This window comes from Triturus cristatus, chromosome 12, assembly GCF_964204655.1.
Source record: "Triturus cristatus chromosome 12, aTriCri1.1, whole genome shotgun sequence".
Lineage (NCBI taxonomy): Eukaryota > Metazoa > Chordata > Amphibia > Caudata > Salamandridae > Triturus > Triturus cristatus.
The window spans coordinates 722,473,663-722,495,968 of NC_140595.1; the positions used below are offsets into that span (position 1 = coordinate 722,473,663).

Below are 22,306 nucleotides of genomic sequence, written 5' to 3' on the forward strand. Positions count from 1 at the left end.
AGGACTGACTTAGCCATGATATCCTATGGAAGGTGGATATCATGGCTACGTTTGTGAGTCCCTATCAGCAAGCTAACGTGAGATTATCGCGTTAGCATGAGGATTTTTATCGCTGAGGAGATAAGCGTTGCTAATAGCATGCTATCTCAGCGATAAAAATCCACGTTACCCGGCGATAATTATCCTCACGTAAAGAGCGCTAAGCGATAATTATCGCCGGTTGTTGCTGATATGCCCCATTGTCCTCACATTGGGTAGAAATTTTCTTAATTCTACAGCTGACAGGCTTTGCCATACTATTAATCCTACTACAGAAACCAGTCAGAACACGGATTTCACAATCTGCAATTCATTCATGTGTCTCTTTATCTGAGTTCGTAAAGCTGAGCCACCTTACAAAACAAAGGGGCATATTATCAAGGGACATAACGCCGCTTTTTCGGCACATAGTGCCAAAAAACGGTGATTAATTTATCGCACAATCATCAAGGTGGCGCTAACATCCATTAGCGCATGTTAGTTGACGTTTCCGTGACGCTTTGCATCTTAGCGATATACATCGCTAATTAGATGCAAAGTAGGCGTTCCTGCAATGAAAGAATATGAAAGATGTCGCTAACACGACATTGGAGTATTTACAAGGCGGCCCCGGAACCACGTTGCAATTTAAAAGTCCGCACAAACCGCGGTTATCGCCGGATTCTTACGCCTTTTTGAAAGTTGACTTAGCCATGTTTTCTATGGAAGGGGGATTGTCTGGTTACTTCCACACTCCCCTATTATCAATCTTTTCATTAGCGTGTGAAATCATCGCTGGATTTCACACGCTAATGAGGATTATCGCCGTCTATCGCTGGTTTGTACATCGCCTGTTGGCAGAGCTAACACGGCGATGTGAACCTGCAATAGACGGTGATAATCAAATTTGCGCTAAGCGCGACTTGCGATATTTACCTCTACCTGTGGATGATATGCCCCAAAGAGTAAGCCAGTTAACTTTGGTACCCTCTGAAAATGAAGGCCTAAAGGGGAGTTTTTGTTTGCATATCAGTAACCTTATAGTACTATTTTGTTTCAAAAGCAACAGCGATATCTGTGGCGAGGCTTGCTACGTCGCCCATAAATTACTTAGGCATTGAGGGTCACCAGCCATAAGCTGTGCATGCAAGAGGAGTGATTGGAATTAGAATTTTGTGTTAGGGACATTTTCTCACCAAGCCCGAGCGAAATGTTTAATTACACCAGCAAGTTTTGCGAATTTCACATGATGTAACATTTACACATTTCAAAAATTTTGGTTGTGGAAAATTAATTTGCCACAATTTTTACACACTGGGTACATTTTTTCTAATCTGACTGATTTTTTAACTTGAGGTATTGCCTAACATTTTATTTTCACAGTAGCTACCACAAAGTGTATTCAACAAAGTTTCTGATTATTTTCACAAAGTTTTGTGAAACAAAATGTTGCAGTTTCACGCAACTGTAGTTCTGAGAAGCTGAGCTAACTGACCAGACCAGTGCAAATTCCTCTTTGGGATATGTAAGGCCAATTTCAGAAAAGATGGATATCGCATTTTCTGAATGATTTCTTAGCCAAGTGGCGGACTGGCCACCAGAGACACCGGGGAAAATCCCCAGTGGGTTGAGGGACTGGAAGGGCTCTAGGTCTGAAAACCACCCCCAAAATAGAAGTAAGAAATTGGCTTACACTTTCCATGTACACCTGCAGAGGATTTTCAGCTGTCAGGAAATAATGGTCCTTGATAGGGTGTCAGACTTTGAGCTGTTGGAATATTTCACGATTCTTTTTAGAACTGACGGTAAATACTTTTATTTTCAGCGAGTACCAGTGCAGCCCTGCACGTGGAAATCTATAAAATAATCATGTGGGTAATAATGCAACATCTCTCTCTTTAATATCCACGTTGTCTCCTTGGTTCTGTGTCCTCCCAATTCCTTCTCCTCTCCCCACGCGCCCTTTCCATCTGAGTCACAGCAAGAGCTGCATGTCTCTGCCAGTGGCTCTTGTTAAAGTGAAGGGTCCCGCGGTGGCTCTTGTTAAAGTGAAGGGTCCCGCACAATGTCAATACTGTAACGGTTTAAATAGTTTTCTATTGAAAAACATACTTTGTGATATTACTTTTTACAGTTGAACAAGAAAATGCCAGCTGCGTTGGCCGGGAATCGAACCCGGGTCAACTGCTTGGAAGGCAGCTATGCTCACCACTATACCACCAACGCTTGATGGATCTACTGTCCCTACCTTTGGTACAAGAAGCTGTGCATGAGCTGTGGCATCATGTTACATTAACTGTTTATTCACTAACACTTCTTCAGTGCTCTTCCCCTCAAGAGTGCTGTGAGACAATCCGGAGCAGGACCCTTCGGGTGCAGGAACACCTCCTCCCCCTTGAGTGTCTCTCTCTCTCTTTACAGTGCACGCGCTGCTCTGCATTAACCCGCTCATCGAGAGAGCTGGAGTTCACTGTCCTAGGACAGGATTTAAGTTGTAGTCAGCATCCGGGCCCTTGCGGGGGTTGGGTGAATGACGCAGCTGGTTTCACCGGTGTGAAGATGAGGGCTCCGGTCCGCGCTGCTCCGCCTGAGGAGGGGCTGCTAGAAGCGGACAGACTGGGGGTCTTGGAATGGGTCATTAGACTGAAAACGGTTGTGCGCGAATTGTTGCCTTTAGCTCCACGATGACATTAGCCTCTTGAGTGTTTGTGGCCAGTCTCGTCTCACGAGTAAAATATGTGAAAAACTGCTCAAAAGTGAACATCTGAGGAACGAACGAAGAAATCCGCAGAAAGATACAAATCCAGATCTGTAAAGTAAACACGTCATCGAATAACGCGCTCTGTGTTTCTGTACATAGATGCATAAGGTTTAGTTCGCAGCATCCTTGAAATATACAGGTGAGATTCCCCATCATTGCACAATGTGCTGTACTGGTGCAGTATTTCTAACCAATCACATATCAGGTCACTCTCTCCGTCACTGGTGTGGATTTACAAAAAATAATTGAGGGGAGAATCGCAGTCACAGCAGAGTGGCGCAGCGGAAGCGTGCTGGGCCCATAACCCAGAGGTCGATGGATCGAAACCATCCTCTGCAAGGTTTTTGGCACCATATTTTAACTTTACATTTCCTGGTTAGTTCTTTATTAACTGTCTTCTATTGCACATCCCTCTTTCAGCTTTAATACAATACTAGTCTATTTCTCAACTATTTCCTCGCACTTTACACTTCCTTGATCATTTTGTTATAAAAACAAATAAATAAAATCGATTTGATTTCTTGAAATGACTATATGACTATAGGTGGTTACTAGCACACAATATAATAATAATTCAGCTCAAAACGTGGTATTTATTTTCCATTCCACTAGAAAGAATGATTCGTCGTGAGCAGCCATATACTAATACCACAGCGCCATCTGCTGCTCTTCAACCGAAGTATCCAACGAAGACAATAGATAGCTAGCTCCTGTTAATATACTCATTTCTGATCTTATTACAACACACAGACCACGAAGTGGGCAGCACTCGCTATTTTCGGTGCTCAGTGTATCTCAAATACTTGGAAATAAAAAAGTGTACTTGCGCACAAAAGTATAAAACAATGTAATGTAATACTGCGTGGTGTAGACATTTTTAACTAGCAAGTCTGTTCCATGTAAATCCATGTGAACTCGATCTGTAGCTATTTTTTACATAAAATTAGTTTGTGAAATATAACTATTATTTTTTCTAAACTGCCAGATTTCAACGTTTAAGGTTAAAAAGGGCTTTTGCGTGACGCCGACGTGATGTGAAGACGCAACCTGCTGATCTGGAGTCAGACGCGCTACCTTTGCACCACGAAGTCAACTATAAAAACTTGCAGCATGATGGGCACATAAATATCGGTGGCTGCGGTGGTGTGACTTGTTTTGTTCTTGTTTTTCGTACTTGCTTGAGGAATGATGGGTTTAAGCTACAAGAAGGTGCTCTAACAGGGTGACACTCGGCAAGTGTTGCTAAAGTAAAAACGTACGATTTATTAAGTGAAATCGAGTCTACAATAACACTTATTCCGGTTGGGAGGCTAATCCAAGCTCATATTTTTTGTGCTCTCCGACCTTTTCGTGACGCCAAAAGGCTTAGGGGCATATTATCAAGCCAGGCAATAAAATTATCGGCGCTTTAGCAGCAGAAAACTGCCACTAAAGCGGCGATAATGGGCTTGATAATATGCTCTATGGAATTCCAATTGAAGCCCATGTTAGATGTGAAGGACATCTAACCTGAGCTTCAATTGGAATTCCATAGAGCATATTATCAAACCCATTTTCGCCGTGCTGCTAAAGCGGCGATAATTTTATCGCCAGGCTTGATAATATGCCTGTTGATTTGCTTCCCAAGCGGCTGTTTATATTGCTGCCTAGTGTGACACAGACTGTGCAAAAGCTATGAGGCATATCATCAACGAGGCCATAAGAAATTATCGCCGCTTTTGCGTCCGTTTTCGGACGAAAAGCGGTGATAATTTTATCGCCGCCTGTTTTCTGAACGCCCAGCTTTGCATCTCTAATGAGATGCAAAGTGGACATTCCTGCCCTGACATAACTGGAGAAATGTCGCTAACCGACATTTCTCCTATTATCAATGGGCACGTTAACCTGCAGAGCGACAAGCAAAGTAGCGATTACCTGTGTTAACGCTACTTTCCTTACGCCTGCTTCAAGACTGACTTAGCCATGATATCCTATGTAAGGTGGATATCATGGCTAAGTATGCCTTGCCCTATCATCAAGCTATCGCCAAACTTTGTGAGATTATCGCTGGGATTCCAGCGATAATCTGCCATTTGGCAGTTAGCGCTTGGAATTTTATCGCTTTTGAGATAAGCGTTGCTAATAGCACGCTATCTCAGCGATAAAATCCCACGTTACCCGGCGATAATTATCCTAAGGTATAAGTGCGCTTAGCGATAATTATCGCCGGTCCTTGATGATGTGCCCCTATTTTCTTCTATCACCGCAAGTGCAAGATCAGACATTTGTCACCACTTCAGCCGAGATCCCACAAATTTACCTGACTTGCATAAGTGCCACCCTCCCAGAGGGCACGGAGACAGAGCCCCGCCTCACGGCCCTTCAGTGGGAGCAGCTTTGCTTTTGTCGTCGCTCGTTTCCCCCTGATTAGTGGGAGGGTCACGCATGAGTCCAAGCGGAGAGAAGATTCTGGAGTGAACTGTGGACAGCAACCAGCTGAGCCAAAGAGAGCCATAAGAAAGAGGCAGGCAATGCTTCTCCCCTACAACCCTTTGCATCTTTGATCTATCATTTCCCACCTTCCCTGGCCCACACCATTAAGGACCCAACTTGGTGGACAGACATCAAGTACCTCCACTCTAATTCAGTGACTGCCGATTATACTACATTTCCCTATGTCTCCGCGGCCACATTTGAGATCAGATTTACAGACAGGGTATTTCTCATGCACTCACTGTGCTAGCTGCTACTTAGTTGAATTTGGAGGCAGGTCATACTGCAGTCCTTTTTTAGGTCTCGCCTGAGCCAGCGCGCATGCGTTGCACTGCGAGGCATTTAGTAAGGGCTTTTTAACTCTGAACACACGCTTGTGAGTGTGCTTTTCTTTGATTAACCCGCAATTGGCCTGTGCATGCGTCTTTCAAAGAAAGACAGCACACAATTGGTTCAAGGCGGGTGCATGTCCCGCCTTCTCTGTCCCCTGGCCTAGGGTGCTCGGGAGCGAGCAGCAGCGCCATCTGTTTCCAATTATCTCACCGGTGTCTCGCGGTCGCGTTAATAGGAAACAGATGGTGGTCAGCGCTGGTCGCGCTGGTTACCTTATCTTTCTGCCGCTTTTTGCCTGTCGCTGCAGACCAGCTCATGTTTCGCGCTGCCCTACCCACACTATAACTTTCTGCCCGTCGCTGCAGACCAGCTCATGTTTTGTGCTGCCCTCCCCACACCACCACTTTCTGCCGCTTTCTGCTTTACTTCTCCAGTCACTGCTCGCTTCAGTCGCCTGCTATGCAAAACAGATAACCGGAGGCTGCTTCTTCGTACTTCCTAACTGCTGGAGCACATCGCGCCTCAGGTGCCTGCCTGTGCCCGTGAAGCAGCCCGGTTACCAGCGTCACTGCCCCTGTTTATACCACAGATGGAGGAGCTTCCACTCCTATCACACAGGTAACTGGAGGCTTTTTGTTTGTGCTTCCCAGACCAACACAAGCTCCAAATGTTAACACATATTTACAGCCCATAAATAGTGCATTCCGTGACTTGCAGGGCTAATAACCTTAAGCTTCCAGCAAAGCCATTTGAAGGAATGCAAACAGTGGAACATATTTTCATTTCGGGTCACTATGTTAAAAGTATGTGCCGCGCAGCTGATTAAAGAAGTTGCTCCAAAGTGTTTGCCATTACTTAGCTCTCACTGTCTTGCTGAATTTAAGCCACATTTCTTTTATAGTGAAGTCTCAGTCTATTTCTGTCTCTTATAAGAGCAAATTCGGTTTTCCTATTGTAATGTTTGTATACTGGTTTTTCGTTACCTTTTATGTTATTTAAAGAAGTACATTGCATACAATGTTGTGTGCTTTCTGTTGAAGCAGGCATGATGTGCTGTCTGCTTTCTGCAACCCTTCATCGTTTTACTTCATGTACGAGGCACAATAGGTGATATTGTTTAACGCCTATAATTACTTAATTTTTTTAATTCACCAACTTCCATGTACTTTTCCCACCACCGTGTCACACTAATTATGTTACATTTTTTCCTTTCTATTTTGAACGCACACAGTTTAAAGTTCATTGCACCATGCTAATTAGATTTTCTAAATGTAAATCTTTTTATACTATGTTTCGGTAAACTTTCATTTAATTTACACAACTACAACCTGTACAATTTTGTGTTTGCATGATATTTTTTGTGAGAACAGAGGGTAAGCAGTGCAACTACAAAAAAAACAGAAGACATTTTTATGTTAAAATCTTATTTTAAACAGGTTGTTCAGTTGTATATAATATCGTCTTGGTTTGTATAAAGGTAACAAAAATGCTTAACACTTTTTATTATAACTTTTCAACATGATGCACAGCAGCCACAATGCTCTACAACATAGCCAAAAGTTCTGGCTAAACACATAAGGTCCCAAAGGCGAGACCTATTGGCTATGCCAATGCTTGTTTATTTAAGGTTAAGTCTGCAAGAGCATGGGCTAGTGCATGCGCTCTCACATGTGAGACACTATTGTTTAATAAAAGGGCTTGGAGCCCACTCTTTGCTTACCATTTGTTGGCTTCAGTGTCCCTCTTTTTTTGCAGTCTTCTTAATTGTCCAGTGCTGGCCAAATGTCACTCCCAATACTTTCAGTGGAGCACGGACCTAATACAGATTGGTTCAAGATAATCAGTACCCGTCCGGTGCTTGCACTGTGATTGAGGTACTATCAGTGGTGGCTGGCAGGGAATGGGTGTGGCAGGGGGAGTATGGAGAGGGACGGGGAGGTCAAAAACAAAGTATTATAAAAAAACACTTACCTTTAAACAGCTGCCGTCTCTCCTCTGTCAAAGCTCTTCTTCTTGGTGATACCAGAAGGAGAAGGAACACAGGCTCCCCTAAGTCAATCACAACGCTGCAATGCAGCATTGTGATCAGTGATGGCTCCTCGGCTAAGGCAGAGGAGCGTCACCCCACTGCTATTGCAGCAGTGAAAAAAGAAAATGATGATAACAAGACTTTATAATCTTTTCCTTTTTCTTTCCCTGAGGCCAGAGCAGGGGAGAAGTGGTCTGCACTCCTGTAAGTGCACATGACAGTTTGGTCAGCCCTCTAGGGTTAGCCAAAACATCATGCGCACTTGGCATGTTCCCCATAGGCTGTGTTGCACAGCCCCGTGGGGAACATGCCCAGTCTCCCCAGGCACTGCCTGAGCATCCAAACAAGACACTCTGCCACTCAAGACACATTGGCTGGGAGAGCCCGGAAGCCTGTGTGCTTCCAGTGATTCCAACAAACAAATGATGGACGGAATGCTGACAATGCATACATTCTCCCCCAGTCAAGAGATCTGGGTTAAATCCATCGTTCTTTTGCCCACTACACCACCCCAGTTTAGACATGGCCATATGCAAATCAGTCTTGACCCTGTGCCTCATGGGAACAGTCCAGCCCGAACCGCCAAGCCATGTCTTCCCTGGACCGGAATCAAGCATCCTAGGACCGGTTTCTGGCTATCAGCCGTCATCAGCCAGGATAGCTTGACTCCAGTGGCGTAGTGAGCACGGGTCAAGACTGATTTGCATATGGCTGGGTTCAAACTGGAATGGCATGGTGAGCAAAAAAACGATGGATTTAGGCCCAGATCTCTGTACTGGGTTGAATGTATGACATTGTTCTGCATTCTGTCCATCAATTGTTGTTTTTGCATTTGTCACCCCGAGTGGGAAGGGTATGCTCAGACGTGAGTCCCGTGCTCTCCATGCCACTGGAATCAAGCTATCCTGGCTGACGAGGGCTGAAAGCCCGAAACCGGTCCTAGGATGCTTGTTTCCAGTCCAGGGAGGACCTGGCTTGGCAGTTCGGGCTGGACTGTTCCCATGGGGCACAGGGTCAAGACTGATTTGCATATGGCTGGGTTCAAACTGGAATGGCATGGTGAGCAAAAAAACGATGGATTTAGGCCCAGATCTCTGTACTGGGGTGAATGTATGACATTGTTCTGCATTCTGTCCATCAATTGTTGTTTTTCCAGTGATTCCAGCAGAGGAGGAGAGGCGTGTGGCGGTGGGAGAGGCATGAGAAGGAACGTTTTTTATTGTTTATGTTTATTTTTAACCCCCCCCACTCAAGCCACCACCCTGTTGGACTTGGCCCTTTTTGCAGGGTCATCCCTAAACTTTTTGCCTTCCTCCTGCATTTTTTCTGACCTGTTGTTGGTTGTTTTATGACTCTGGGCACTTTACCACTGCTGAGCAGTGCTAAAGTGCGTATGCTCTCCCCATTGTAAATTGATATGTTGGTTGGATTCCATGATTGGCTTATTTGGTTTACTGTCAGACCCCAGTAAAGTGCACCAGGAGTGCCAGGGCGTGTAAATACAAATGCCGCTGGTGGGCTTGCAGCACTGGTTGTGCCACCCACAGAAGCGGCCTGGTAAAATGTGTCTAGGTCTGCCATTGCAGAACCAGCATGCAGTCTGGTACTGACATGCCGACTGGCAAGTGCACCCACTTGCCAGTCCCTAAACCTTCCCTTAACTTCATGTTAGTCACCCCTATGGTAGGCCCAAGGGCAGGGTGCATTGTAGCATAAGGTAGGACAAGCCCTGATATGTGTGGCATGTCCTAATAGTGAATTACAGCCATTTTCGTTTTTCACTATTGTAAGGCTACCTGTTCTCATAGGCCAGAATGGGCTGTTAAGATTGTTACATCCTATGATCCTAACAGACCCAGGGAACATGGTAGAAAATTGAGTTTAGTATGCCTGAACTCAGAATAATAAGGTACATCTTTTAGTAAGGTTTATTTTAATATTCTGCGTTTGCAGATGCCACTTTTAGAAAGTTGGCCTTTGCTTGCCTAACCATTTCAGTCCGCCTCTGCGTGATGTGTATCTGCTGTCTGGCTTGTGTGAGTGACAGGGCTGGGGAAACCCAGATGGGCAGGGCTAGGTAGCCTGGTGGTGAATAGGAAGATTGGCAGATTGATGGGTGGGAGGAGTACACCTAGACTCTGAATTGGGCTGTGCTCTCCCACCACAATGCTGGCTCCGCCCCCTGTGGAGCGTCTGATGGCTCTGCCCTGCACCCTGAAAGAAGCAGCCTGCATCGCAAAAACAAAGTGCTCAGAAACCGGACTGGACTAGGTAAGGGCCCCCTGGCCTGGCAGAACAAAATAATTGCTGTATAAATGTAGGAGCCCTGCTCCCAAGAAATTAGATCCTGTCCTGCCAAGAAGAAACCTCTGTCCGACGAGAAGGAACTGGGAAAGCTGCATGGAGGAGTACTGTCCCTGACCTGGGGTATTGGCCTGCAGTGGTTGCCTTGCTGCTGAAGAAGAGGAACAAAGACTAAAAAGACTTTTATCTTACTTGTGCTGAAGATCTCCAAGGGCTTGTGAGTGAGCTTGCCCCCTGAACGAAGTCCCAGGAACAGTGGACTTCACCGCCGTGGAATCGCCTTGTAAAATGGACCGTTTTCCTCACATGGTCGCGTCGAACGGCTGTGTACGCCTCGCTGATCGCGGCGTACTCCCTGTGAGCTGATATCCCGCTGTCTGGCACGAACAACGCGTCTTTGGCCCCTCTACGAGCCGTAGCTCGCACCGTGAATTAAGGTACTACCAGCCCAAGCAACACGAGTTATTGCCCCTACGAGCCGTAGCTCCCACCGTAATTGAAGGACATCACCATACCAGCTCGCACCCCCCTACGGACCGTACTATCACTGTACGCGCCTCTCCCCTGCTTTGGGAAAGGCCGTAGTACTTGTGGTGGTCGCGTACGTCTCTCGTCCGGAGCGTACTGTTCGCCTGTCTCAGCAGTCCAAGTGAAGATCAGCGATCCAGGTACATCGCGTACCCGAACGTCTGGCAGTACGGACCGTACTTTCGCCCTGTCCCCTGAGCCACACATGACCAAGGTCTCCCGTACCGTAGTACACGCCGCCCGGAGGACTTCGCACCGTACTGTACGCCTGCTGCCAAGGAAGTGTCCGTGACGAACTCACCAAGCATCAAGGTACTGTGCCCATTCGCGCCGTAGGGCGTACGCTTCACCTGAAGTGCCTGCAGCGCGTGTACGACCCGTCCCAAAGCCTGTGTCTACCGCGTCTGACGCGTACGAAGAGGGACGACGCGCACAGAACTGTAAAAGTACGCTAAACTTAAGAACTCTTTGAAAATAAGTATTGTGGCCTGCTGAAACGTTATTTGGTCTTGTGCTAAGCCTGATAATTCTATATAAAGTATTTTTGATATATATCCTGTGTGGAGTCCATTTGTGGAGGGTCACTGTATTACTGTGTGGGTATTTACAAATGCTTAACCTAAACGCCCTGAGATAACGCCTTGTCTGCTCGCGCCAAGCTACCTAGAGGGTGAGCAGGGGTTATTATTGGAGTGTATCCCCCTACCCTGACTAGAGGAAAGGTTCCCTGCTTGACACAAGTACCTACCTGTGCCAACCAGAGAACCCGGATTCTAACATTGGTGGTCAGCGGTGAGGAATGCGCATTTGCATTTGTGATACATATACAGTGATTGGTGAACGCCACATAGTGAAGGCAGACCAATAGCGCAACCACTTACTTTTAATTCGCATTTTTGCTGGAAATCGCCGGTTGTTAAAGAAATCATGCCTGGTTCAGTTGTTGTGGAAAGGGCAGCATCCCTCATCTCTGAAACTGAAGACGTGGAATGAGAAGAAGAGAGATTAGAGAGCTACACCAAGGCCCAGCTGAAGGGCTTCTGCAGAAAATTCAAAGTCCCCACTATTGGATGTAAGCTCAAAGTAGATCTTTACAAGCGCTGAGGGCCTGGATGGAGTCAAGAAAAGACTCTGATGAGGTGGAGGAAATTGAGCGGGCAGAGAGCATCGCTAGCTTGGGTAAAAGACCTGTCGCCAGAGGAGTTGGCCGACAGGAAGGAAACCAGAGCTCATGAGATAGAGATGGCGAAACTAAATGGACAACTGGAGCTGGAAAGCAAAAAGCTGGCTCTGGAAGAAAAGAAAATGCAAATGGAGCATGACTTGATAATGAGAAAGCTTAACTTAGAGATCGAGAGGCTTGAGACCATGAGTGTCTCAGTCCAGCAACAAGAAATATGTGTAGCTCAGAGATTGAGCTTTGCTGAGTGGGCGGAGGAATCCAGCTCAGATGGTGGCAGCAATATTGAATTTAAAAGTGCTGAGAGAGTAGTACACACACCCAGAGACATGGCACCTGACTTGAAGGAGTGGGTTAACATACACCAGGAGGTTCAAGGACATGAGGTAGCTCCAGTAGTGCGCAGTGTCCCTGAGAGGAATAGTGTAACTGGCGCAGGGGTTCATGGTCCTAGTGGTGGGAGGGACACTCTACTGACTCTAGATGAGAGGTGCAGGGAGAGGGGTTCCCCCAAAATTGAAGTCCTGGTATGTGAGTGTGAAGACCACCCGGAAGAGTGTGGGTTGTGGGATAGAGACAGTCAGATACTGTCTTGCCAGTCTCAGGAGAGTGGTGTGGAGTACGTGTGTGAGGCACTGGATGGTGAGGTGAAGGATAGTTTGGTTAACCCTGCTAGGGGGCTGTGTGATCCAATTGTGGGAGAGCATATTGTAAGTCCCTGTTTTCCAGAGCTATGCCAACACCTGTTGGAGAGTGAGTTCTCTGACCGCAGGGAGCTCACATTGGAGGCAGACCTTTTGGTGGAGTCCAGAGGGTCTGGAAAGGCATTGGGGAGTGATCCCAAGAGGAGTGGTTCAGGTATCTTCAAACCCAGTGTGGTGGAAGTGGCTCAGAGTAGCCCAACTAGGTCCTGTAGTAGTGAGAGGGGTGGTGTAGGGCCTCACGTCCTGTCTTTAAGGGGAAGGAGTGAGAATGGGTTCTGTCCCGGTAGTGCCCAACCTCAGTCTCAGAGCCTGGATGGTTCTTTAAGGGAACACCAGGTGGGGAGCCTAGTCTGTCCTGAGGGGCTGCCTGTTGTGCGGGATCCCCTAGTGTCTGGTGAACGGGGAGTGTCTGTAAGCAGGCCTCCATCAGTTCTGGTGTCTGGCAGTACCGCTCCAGTTGGGAGGGTGCAGAAGTCCAGAGTGAAGGGTGAGAGGGGGAAAGAGTCCCCAGTGGAAGAACCAGTGGGTCAAGGGCCAGCCAGAAGGACTGCGTCCCCAGTGAATGACCATGGTGACACCACTTCTGTCCTGGGGGATCTTTGTGCACTGTCCGATGGACAGGGGTGGGGAGATCTGTGCCAGGCAGACTGTCACACGACACATGAGTTATGTGTCACCCTCAGGGGTGGCATGCGTGCTCCCCGGGAAGTCCTGGTGCGCCAGGCGAGAGTTCAACCGCATGGGTTGGTCCCAAGGTTGGGAAGCCAGGTTCAGGTGTTGTCTGACCTGGAGGGTGGCACAACTGTAATCAGTGTCCTGACCCATGTTGCTTCTAGGGGTACCACTCCAGATGGGAGTGTGCAGTACTCTGGAAGGGGGTGCAGAGGGAGGGAGTCCTCGCCGCTGACCCCGGTGCAGCCTGAGGGTTTAGACCCTAGGTTGGAGAGTCAGGTTCAGGTGTTGTCTGACCTGGTGGGAGGGGCATCTGTAATCAGTGTCCCTACCAGTCTGTCTTCTTGGTGTACCACTCCAGGTGGGAGGGTACAGCCATCTGGAAGGGGGTACAGAGGGAGGGAGTCCTCGCCTCTGACCCCAGCTCAACTGAAGGGTTTAGACCCTAGGTTGGAGGGCCAGGTTCAGGGTGTCCCCCCTGACCTGGACGCCCAGTTGCAGGATAGAGCCCCTGAACTGGTGGGCGAATTGCGCAGGACACCTGCCACAGGTGCCCTGGCAATTCTGGAAGGGGGTACCACTCCAAGTGGGAGGGTACAGAGCCCCAAGGAGGAGGACTGGGTGTGGGAGAGGCCACCCCAGTCTTTGGCCCAGCCGCCGGGTACAGGCCTGGGGCTGGTGGGTCAGTGCCAGGATGTCATACCTGACCTGACAGGAGGGAGAATGGACAAAGGTTGCCAAGCACCTGGGGCTACTGCCCCCCGCTCCCTGGCGCCACAGAGGTTTGAGAGCCACGAGAGGCATAAGGCCTGGGTCTCATCCCGAACTACTGTCAGTAGCCACTGTGGCATTTTGCTGTCTGTCTGTTGGGACACACCTGTGAGCCAGTTAAGGTTAGGTGCTGCACAGGTGGTGTCCACAGGTGAGGAGAAGGGTTCCCCATGAATTGGCTTGGTGGGCCCTGAGAGTATGGACAGAGGGATTCCAATAGGTTCAGATTGGCGTAGGACTGGAGTTTGCCCCTGCAGTTGTGGGCCAGGTCCTTGTTCTATCGCCCCAAGCCCCAAGCAGGGAAGACCATCACGGTGGTGATTGGTCTTCCCCTGGATAGTATTTATTGCCCCTTCCACTCTCCCTGCCTTCTGCTCCCTTGTGTGTGTTTGTAAACCCCATTTGTTTGTGACTATTAGGCAGTTTTGTTATGTTATGTTAATTATATTTCTTAAGTGCAGACGTTACCCGAAGGTGTCCTGGTGCTAGCCGCAACCCTATGAACAGAGAATTATGTGGTGACCTATGCACTGAAAAGCCAGGATTTTAATCTTTTCCTAAATGTCATTAGCGCAGTGGCATTCCTGTTATCGAAGGAAAGCTCGTCCCAAGCCTTTGCGGCACAAGTGATGAAGCCTCTACCGCCCGAGTTGGCTTTTTTAAAGGAGGATATTAGCAGACATTTGGCTCCTGAAGAGCGAAGGGCTCTTCTGGGGACATACCATTGAAAAAGCCATCTCAGGTATTCCGGCCCTGTTTCTTGAAGGGCTATAAAAGCTGCGCATAAAGATTTAAATTGTATCCATTGTTTGACTGGAAGCCAGTGCAGCCTTTCTATTTCCTTAACGACAGATACAAACTTTGGTGTACCGGTAAGCAGTCTGGCTGCTGCATTTTGCAAGAGTTGGAGTTTGTTTAAATTTTGCTTTTGGATGTTCAGGTAAAGGCTGTTACAATAGTCCACCCGCGAGAGAATGAGAAGTGTTATCACTACACGTTGGCTGTCTTCCGACAGAAATTGCATTATTTTCTAGATCATTCTAAGGAGGTGGAAGCTAGTGGAAGTAACCCCGTTTATCTGGTGTTCAAAGGTAAGTTTATTGTTGACTATGACAGATTTTTAGCTTTCCTAGTTGGTTTAGGAAGAGTGCTTAGTTCTATCGGCCATCAGTTGTGGGTCCAGAAATTGGCATTATTTCCAAAAATAAGGACCTCCGTTTTGCCGGAGTTTAACTTCAGGCAGCTCCTTGTCATCCACATCTTGACCGATTTCATGCAGTCATGGAACCTTTTCCCTTCCTTTGACTCCTGCCCTGGTCGCAAAGACACCACGATTTGCGTGTCATCCGCATAAGATGTTAACTGAAATCTGAAAGATCTAATCAGAACCGCCAGGGCCACATGTAAACATTAAAACGTAAGGGACTAAGGGAGGAACCCTGGTACTCCACAAGGTAAGGAAAAAGGTTCGGAGCGGACCTTGTCTATAACCACCGTTTGAATTCTTTCCACCAGGAAAGACTTCAAAAGCTTCCAGGCTTTGCCTTGAACCTTGCAGACTGACAAATGGCTCATAAGAACTTCATGGTGGACCGTATTGAAGGCAGCAGAGAGGTCCAACATGACAGTGAGCCAATATTGCTGCCTTTATCAGCTTTTCTAAGTTGGTCGTCCCTTGACCCAGTACCACTGGTTTTGCTAGTAGCATGCGACCAATGGATAAACAAGCACACTTAGCCTCACGCCCTTTGATGGGCTGTTCCTGTGCTTGCGACCTGGCTCGCTGCACAAAATTCATCTTTGCTCTTAGCCCCTCATTGATGGATAAGTTCCCTGCTGGATTTTTCAACAGTTTCTGCTCAGAGGACAAACAAACATCTTCTCTGATGTGGTCTCTCTGTCGGACGTTGTCATTCAGCACGCTGTACCAGCATGACTCGTAGGAGGTGGGGGTGGGGGCGGGTGGGGGATGCGGGGGTGCGAGTTAGTGCAAAGAAAAACAAAACAAAACAAAAATTACAAACTTACCTTGCCGGCGGTCCTGCCCCCGCTTCTCTGCTCCTTGCTCCTCCTCTCCTCATGTGACAGGAAGCCAGGCTCCTCTGACAAATCACAACTCTGCAATCAACATTGTGATTGATAAGCACCCAGGCTCCCCTGACCATTCACAACACTGCAATGCATCGTTGTGATTGGTTTTGAATGTCCTGGTTCGACGCTTAACCAGGGAATGGGTGTCTGGGCTTGTTATCTACGCAGGCTGTAACCATACTAGTAGGCAGTATATCTTCAAAGTGTTTGGTCTAGAAATGCAAAAACTCTGGATTTAAAACATACTACAGTGGTTGGGGTTGGCTTTCTTAATAAGAATGTATTTCTACCCAAGCAAACCTGTTTTAGCAACATTGGGCTGATTAAAGATTGGGGAAAAAACATAACGCCCCTGTCACTGATGTAACTTGTAAACTTGAGCAGGGTCCTCCTCTACACTGGCTCACTCAGTGCCACTGATGCACGCTGTGCTCCTGGGCAACCTACTCCTGGTCACTCACTGGTGCAGCTTGTGCTCCTGGGCAGTCACTTCCACTAACCTAGCTCACTTAGTGTCAATGGCTGACACATCTTGGGCTCCTCTTTTGGGCTGGCCTCTCACAAGCCTGTCTCACTCCCATCGCTCCCTGACACTGCTTGAGCTTCTTGGCAGCCCACTCCACTAGCCTGGCACACGCAATACCATTGACCCATTTTGTACTCTTGAGCATCCCGCGCCCCTTCATTCACTGATGCAGTTTGTGCTCCTGGGCAGTCCCTTCCACTAGCCTGGATCACCCAATGTTGCTGACTGATGCACCTTGTGCTTCTGGGCAGCCTCCTCCATGGGTACCACTGGGTGATCCTTGTGTTCATCAGATCAGTCACACACCACACAGACATACGCCCGCTAGAGTTCACCCGCTCTTCCCAACAGAAGAGAACTAGCGCCTTTATGTGCTTCCAGCACAGGCTCGCCTCTTGGCACTCTAAATACTAGTGCAGCATTCCAGTCCTTTAATGGCACAGTAAAAACATTTACATTTAACAAAAAAATGGCGCCACTTCTCAGCATGTCTACCATACCTTTAATGGAACAGCCGGGACCACCATTTCTCTTCATGGCTTTTGTACATTTTAAGGAAACTGCCAGCACGACTCAGCAGGGCAGCTATACATTTAATGGGAAGTACCAGCACATCTCTGCAAGACAGCAATAACTTTTATAGGACAGCCTCAAACACATCTTCTCAGCAAACCTGTTATCCACATGAAATACAGTTATGTGATCTGCATAGGAGACATTCTTTGCAGCACGCACATTAGCCCTCTGTGCTACTTTATGATGAATCAAAACTGCCACTAGACAAAACTCTGATCTCTCGCCAGCAGGAGCATTAATCACCAGTTATTTTGACATTTTAATTGTTGCCTGAAAACTGCTGGACACACAAGGAACTCTGCAGCAGGTGTTTTAAAACCACAAATTATTTCTAAACTCAGCACCCCTAAACTCAGCATCAGGTACTGCTGCACTGGTTGCACTGCCCTAAAGCCAGTCCTGCAGGTCAGACAGGGGAGCCTTTTGAAAAAGCGGCAGCCCCCACAAGAGAGGGTGTGGCTTGAGTGTAAGTGCATCTATGTATCCTGAGTTCCTAGTGCGTAGGTCACTCATTGGTTGCTGTTGGTAGCCGCTGGGATCAATGGGAACTGTAGTCTGTAAACGGACGCTGACATCTATGTGATTTGCTTTCAGCATCAAAAAGAGCAAGACAAACAGTGATTCCGCATCCACAAGAGGGAGGTTAAAAATGCTTTTGAAAAAAGGATTAAAAAGGCGAGGGAATTATGCACAATTGGCAACCACCATAACTCATCATTGGATTGATAAGAACGCCTAAAGTTAAATGTATGGTATGCTTTCAGCGCTAATCAGGGGCCAAGTGTACAATTAGCAACTTAGGGGCAGATTTACAAGCCCCCTGCGCCACCAGAATGTCACTTTTTGTGTCGTACCGGTGGCACATTTACTGCTCCATTTTCACAAGGACAGGAAAAGCCACCCTGCATGGCTTTTCCTGTCCTTGTAAATATGGCCCCTTCACACGCAGCATTTTGCGTGAAAGGGGCGCTCCATGGGTGTTGCTGTGGGTGTTCCCGGCAACACCCATGGAACCAGACACATTTCCAGATTAACGAGGAATCGTAAATCTGGAAATGCGTGTGAATGCTACGCCTCCCCAGGGGAGGCGTAGTGAGGCGCAACGAGGAGAAGTGTTTTCATTTCTCCCTGTTTCTTTACTCCTTCAATGCGTGCTGCATTCTACAGCACGCATTGAAAGAGGAACATGCCTGTAGTGATTGTTTTTGTGCAGGAAGATGCCCCTTCCTGCACAAAAACAATCTCCCCACGACGCTGGCATCCTTGCCCCATGATGCAAGGGTGCCTGCACCGGTGCATGGCAGCAGTTTGTGCGCCAGCGCAGGGGGAAGCACAGAGATGCAACATATTGTTGTAAATATGTTGCCAAATAGCTAGCGGAATGCACTGAGTCACTATCATTGTAAACCTGCCCCATAGTTTGCCTGACTATTAACCTTACTGAAGGCAGTGGTCAGAGCTCTGCTGTGTCAATCTGTCTGTTGTGTTACTCATGTGTCGCTTTTATCTGTTTCTGAAGCGATATCACCTTACAAAACCAAGATGAAGCCGTTCAGCTTTTATACTCTCTGAAAAGGAAGACAGAAATGGAGGCTTTTCGCATATCAGTAAGCTGATTACATCAGCAGGACTTGTGAACTTGGCATGATGCAACATATACACAATTTCAAGCACTTGTTGCTGGGAAATTAATTTCCCACATTTTTACTCACTGTGGTCATTTTTTCTTCGAACGAGTTCCCTTATTCATGTCAGCAGGCTTTTGAACGTGAGGTTTGGACTCACGTTCAGTTTTCATGGTAGCTAGTAGCTACCACATAGTGAATTCCACAACATTTCACATAATTTTCACAAATGTTTGGGAAACAAAGTTTTGCGGTTTGACACAACTGTAGCTCTAGCCGACTGAGCTACCTGACCGGACAAGTGCAAAGTCCCTCCCTTGGGATAACATCCAGGGTGCTAGAGTAGGACCTATTTCAGGAAGGATAAATCTCTTTTTTTTAATATATTTCTTGGACAAGCAGAAAGTGCCGGACTGGCCACCGGAGACATCGGGAAAATCCCCAGTGGGTAGAGGGCACGGAGATGCTCTTAGCGCTGAAAAGGCTGAATGATGCGCAGTCCTCCCCAACACCAAAATAGAAGTAAGAAATTGACTGACTGTTTCCACAGAGTCATGCACAGGACTTGAAGCTGCAGGGAAGCAATGGTCCTGGATTCAGTGCAATAAATGCAATTTAAACTCACCCTGTACTACTGGGTTATTTTACGATTCTTTTTAGAACTGACTGTAAATAGTTTTATTTTCACCAATGTGTTGGACGCCAGTACAACCCTGTAGGTGGAGATCGATGGCAAATGCTCGTGGGTAATAATGCATTTATCTCGCCCCTCCCTCTCGGTGATATCATTCCCTCGTCGTCTCCTTGGTTCTGTCCTGCCAGTTCCTTCTCCTCTCCCCATGCCCTTTTCCATCTGAATCACAGTAAGAGCAGCATTTCTGACCCAGTTGCTTTCATTAAAAAAAAGGGTCCCGCACAATGTTGATGCTGTGAGGGGTTAAATAATTTGCTATAAAAAATAATGACATTTCATATGTATTTTCAGAGAAAAAAAAAATACTGTGTGTTGGCCAGGAATCAAACCCGGCCAATTGCTTGGAAGGCAGCTATGCTGACCACTAGACCACCAACGAAAATGGATGCTTTGTGCTGCATTCGCATAAGAAGTGGCACTAAATGTAAATGTATGTGTCTTGTAAAGCGCACTGCTGCCCTGAGGTGTCCTGGCACTGTAGACCGCTGGGGAACCCGTCCTGGCTATCCCTGTGAGATGGTACCTCCAGGGTATCTACAAGGTGAAACCAGGCATCCCTGGCGAATGTGGGGGGCCGTTGTGGAGATGAGGCAAGCTAATACCCAGAGTTGCCGAGTGTGTTCCTGGTTAGAGTAGGTACCGAGGCGAGAATTATCGAGTCAGTTTTGACCCTCGTCCACAACCCTGCTGCGTCGGGAATTGAACCCTGGTCCCTGGCCGATTCTCTGCTTGCAGATCTGCCGCCTCTAACCAGTGAGCCACACCTCACACTAGGTGTGCCACACTGTACTCATAGAGCATTTGTGAAGTTAACTGCACCATATCTGCACAGACATTATCACTCTAATGACCCTTCTAAGACCCCCAGTCTGTCCGCTTCCAAGAGCCCCTCCTCAGGACGAGCTCCGCTGACTGGAGCCGTTATCTTTACTCCGGTGAAACCAGCTGCGTCATTAACTAAACTCTGCAAGTCCCGGGATACTGACTACAGATTCAATCCTGCTCTAGCAGTAGGGGAGCCTTAGTGTCATAAGCCCTAGTGCAAGGAAGGAAATGGACCTCTGAGGCCTCTGGGCCCGGTGCCACTGCACATGCTGCACCAATGCAAGCTACGCCCACGTGCCCTGGAACTGTGGACTCGTGCTGTCTCGAGGGGAGGGTACATGCCACCTGCAGTGCATAGGTAGGGGGGTCTCTAAGGGATTATCCCGCTCCAGATATTCTGCTTTAAGGAAAGTGATGGAGGACACCCCCACCCCATTACCTCAAGAATGCCCTCATTGAACTAGAAAAGAGAGCGGCACTGGGACATTTATTCCACCATACAGGGTGATTCTCGTTACACTTCATGGTTCTCAAGTCTCCAAGGCCCACGCATGAGAAGCTCACCCAGTCCATGCTTTTATTTTATCTGGGGTTTGTATCCTGCTTACCTAATTATAAACCCAGGCCACAAGTCCCAGAATTGAAAGAACAAGCCTGGACTGGGAGAGCGACTCACCCCTGGACCTGGGAAGCTTCAGAGCTCTATACGTTCACCAGGGCAGATGTACATCTGATGGAAAGTACCAGCAAATCTCTGCAGGGCAGCAATAATCCTGGGTGTGAGTGTTGGAGACAGGTACGCAACACCCATAGAAAAAAAGGGATTCAGCCCCACCCGTCACGTCTCAGCCCGGGATGCTGCAGCTCGTTCTGCTGTGGGTTCGGCTGGGCAGTGTCTGGAGTCTTATCTTCGGCACACCCAAGTTTTTCACAGGTCTTTAAAGACCATTTGCATATTTGCATACGTTTGTAAACTGGTTACAGAGGCTTACATTTTTTTCTGGTTTCAGTACCCCCTATCCCCCACTCTGCCTATTCTTTACATTTGCATTTTACATATACTGCCGTAGTGTGAGAATGCATTTCATGAAAAGGAATATCAAGTAGGGTTTCCTAAAGAAAAATGCCAGCCACGTGTTGTTTAAAGAGCCTGCAAAGACCTCCTCTTGACACTATGGGCCTCATTTCGATCTCGGTCGGAAGTGCTCCGAACGCGATCCGGCCCGAAAAAGTACGAGCTGAACGCGTGTTTACGGACTGACCCGTACAGCTGTACGAGCGAGCAAGTACGATGCGGGAAATGCAAAATCGCCATCCGAATCATTTACGGCTCCGAACCGCTCCATACGTCTCGTCCGTAAGCAAACCGCGCCGTGCAATGGAGGCCATTTCCAACCGAGTAAGTACGATGAACAAATCGGATGGCCGGGAAGCGGGCTTCAGGGGTTGTAGGGGGCCCCCCTTCACCAGTAGCCATACGAGTCAGTCACAGGGGGGACCCAAGGGTCCCCCCTACAATGCATGCATGGTACAGATGGCACTGATGCGTCCCAACGACAGGGGGTGCCCTTTACCGCAACCTACATTTTCGTCAATGGCAGCCTTTGTACGAATCGTACAACAGGTTCCCATTGACTTCAATGGGGCTCCGAGCGAGCCGTGTCCATCAGCACTTGTTCGTATCGTACTCGGGCGCTCCGAGGCCTGCGGCACGAGTCGGTTGGTAAACCCTCTGGATCCGAGTCGGACTTAGGCTTTTCCGACCAGGATCCGAATCAGGCCCTAAATAGGGTAATAAATAATAAAGTATGTATTCATTTGTAATGTGACTTTTCTGTCTTTGTTCCTTTACTTATCAGTCATGGATCATTCAGACAGCCCTACAACACAATTAAAAGTGCTTTCTATTTATATTTGCTGTTCCAAGTATGCACAGGTAAGTTCTGAAAATACGCTTTAGGTGACTGCTTATTTTTGTACTATCTGGACATCAAAATAATGAGCTGGCAACCCTAATCATAAAACTGGAAGTTTGTTGCAGGATCAGCAAATTATTTATTTCCTCCACCCTCAATCCCTGATTAATGCCATAATAGCAATAGTTTAGCTTATATCTGAAACCCTACTCTGCCGTCAATAACATGCTGAGTTACTCAAGTGTCTAGGAATGAACCCTGCATTCAGATCACTCACTCCT

At 47.6% G+C, this 22,306-nt stretch overlaps 1 non-coding gene across 1 annotated transcript; it reads right to left on the reverse strand.

Annotated features, from left to right (window-relative positions):
* Positions 1–2,172: 2,172 nt before the first annotated feature.
* Positions 2,173–2,244, reverse strand: TRNAG-UCC (transfer RNA glycine (anticodon UCC)). Its single transcript has one exon. It is a non-coding gene; the product is annotated as a tRNA-Gly (tRNA).
* Positions 2,245–22,306: the final 20,062 nt, after the last annotated feature.